The 2,389-nt window shown below is 45.6% G+C and overlaps 1 pseudogene; it reads left to right on the top strand.

The window, feature by feature from the left end:
• Positions 1–1,768: 1,768 nt before the first annotated feature.
• LOC138565571 (U2 spliceosomal RNA) lies at positions 1,769–1,918 on the top strand (annotated as a pseudogene).
• Positions 1,919–2,389: the final 471 nt, after the last annotated feature.

A 2,389-nucleotide genomic window follows, 5' to 3' on the forward strand; every position in this document is an offset into this window, starting at 1 on the left:
AGGAGGAAGGTGTTGCCCTTCTCTTCTGGATGTTTTCGTGCACCCCTCACTGTCACTTGTCAAATAAATGTGACAGGGAGGACTGCGCCAGTAGGCTGTGTCCCTCAGAGTACACTGGACTATGTGTTTGTTATGCGGCGAGCATTAGAAAATGTGTGCAGATTAGCCCCACACATTTTTGGATGTTGATCTCCCATCATTCCATTTCCTAAAAAAATCATCCAAAAAAAACCCCAGGCGAGTGCACACTATCCCGTGCAGATGGTCGTATACCTCACATATAGTTTCAGCAGCATTCAAATCAAGAAGAGCCCTTCATCCTATTGAGGTTGATAAATTAACCATTACAAGTAGGTAATAAGAATGACACCAGATATTACAGGGTTTAGAAGCAGATCATCATGAGTAGCAGTATAAATCACCTGACCATTTTCATCACCTGAAACTAATATATGTGTAGTAGTTCTGCTTCCTCCGCTATTCTTGATCACAAATATGACTGGATTCAATGGAGGAATCTGGCAGCAACTCTCCTAAAGTTGATGGGCTGAGTCAGCCGAGTGGTGGATTGGCGAGTGGATGAGGTGCGCTGCTTGCACCAGACCCTGGTAAGGACCAGGTGAGCGCCAAAAATCAAAGCAGACATTTCAAAATATGTATCCTGCGAGGGTAATTGTTTTGGGTCTATGGAAAAACCACTGCAAAAAACACCTACCTTATAACATTCATTTTCTATATTTAAATGTCCAGGCAACTGCACCAAATTTGCCATGAGTGTTTAGATGTGGCCAGCCAGTTGCTTGCCAAGTTAGGTGACCTTTAATGGATGAGGTCAAATGTTACAGAGCAAAATGTTTCTCATATTGTCTATGTACAGTATCATTTAAATGTAATTTTAGTGTTGCTACCCATGTAATAGAGAGGGAACTTTAAAAAAGGGCCCCCATTGTATATTTACTGCAGTATGTTGCTGTCTTTCCTAGTAGAATCCAATTAGCTATTGATTGGTAGTTTGAAGTGGAAATTTGCATACATAAAGCTTCTGCTTACACCTTTATTTTTGTGCTCTCAATCAATTTAGGGGGGCTTGAGGGTTTTCCGGTGGCATATAGATGCTATACCATAAAGACTATTTTTATAGTTTATCCATACTTTGTATGTACTTTTCTTGACAATGGAGGTCATTACGACCCAGGCGGTAAGTACACCAACTTTACCACCATGGTTTACACCATGGTGGATGGCGGATTTACTGCCCCATTCCAAGGTGAGTGGGGCGGAAAATCCCCATTTCCCATTTACCCTTCCCCATTCCCATTTTTGCCCCATAGGGCATAATGGGAGTGGGGAAGGCGCTAATTACGGCACCGTAAATTACGGTGCCGTAATTAGCACCAAGGCGGTTTAGCGCCATGGATTTTAACGCCTGCTAAAAGCAGCCGTTAAAATTGGAATCAGGCGTTAAGGGTTAACGACGGCGTTAACCCTTACCGCCTGGGTCGTAATGACCTCCCATATGTTTGAGGAGGCGTGCCATTAATCTCCTTGGGCCTTTAGTAAGTTTAAACATGATACTGGTTCAATCAGTTTGGTGTCACCGTAGAAACGTGTATGCAGCGAAAAAGGCAAACGGAGTCAGGCTTGTACACATGCTGTCAAGAATATCCTAAGAAGACTGATGAGTGAAAGGGCGATTCTGAAAATGACAATTTACCCTATCTGAACAGAACGATGACCCCGACAAAAAAACATAATAAAAACGTGTGCATGAGCTTCTCGCCCTTTTTGCTAAGATCAAGTGTAGTATCTGTTCTTATCTTTTTTAATTTGAATAATACTATTGGCACTGGTGATCATTTCTGGTGCATTGGTGGGTGCATGCTGGGGAATATTTAATTATATTCTCCCAACACCTTACCCAGGTTCCATTCTGGTACTCGGCCCTTTAAGGTGGGGATCTATGCTTGGTTGCTTGTCGCCATAACCCACTTTCTAGCGCTTGGGAGCACAGAGTGTGACCCAGTTGCAGTCGTAGTGCAATTTCTGATTTCCAGGTGGTTTTGCTCGCTTTTCAGGGGAGCAGCAAATAGCAAATTTAAGCAGGGGCCATAGCAGACATGGCAGAGAGCTTTGGACCCCAAGGCGAAGCGCTGGTCCAGGGGTAACAGATCCCACAGGAGGAATCCAGGGACCGGCGCTAGCAAGCAATGCACCCAGCGGGGTAGACCCAGTGACAGTTGCTGGAGGAGCTGGGAAGGGAGACCCAGGTACCCAGGAGGGGGTGCCCCTACTGCGGGAACAGGAGGCAGCGAGGCACAGCCCAGCCACCCCAGTACGGCTGGAGGGACAGAAGGCACCTCCCCAGTGGAACCCACCCAGGCGGTGGATG

Source organism: Ambystoma mexicanum, chromosome 1q, assembly GCF_040938575.1.
Source record: "Ambystoma mexicanum isolate Mex_15411 chromosome 1q, UKY_AmexF1_1, whole genome shotgun sequence".
Lineage (NCBI taxonomy): Eukaryota > Metazoa > Chordata > Amphibia > Caudata > Ambystomatidae > Ambystoma > Ambystoma mexicanum.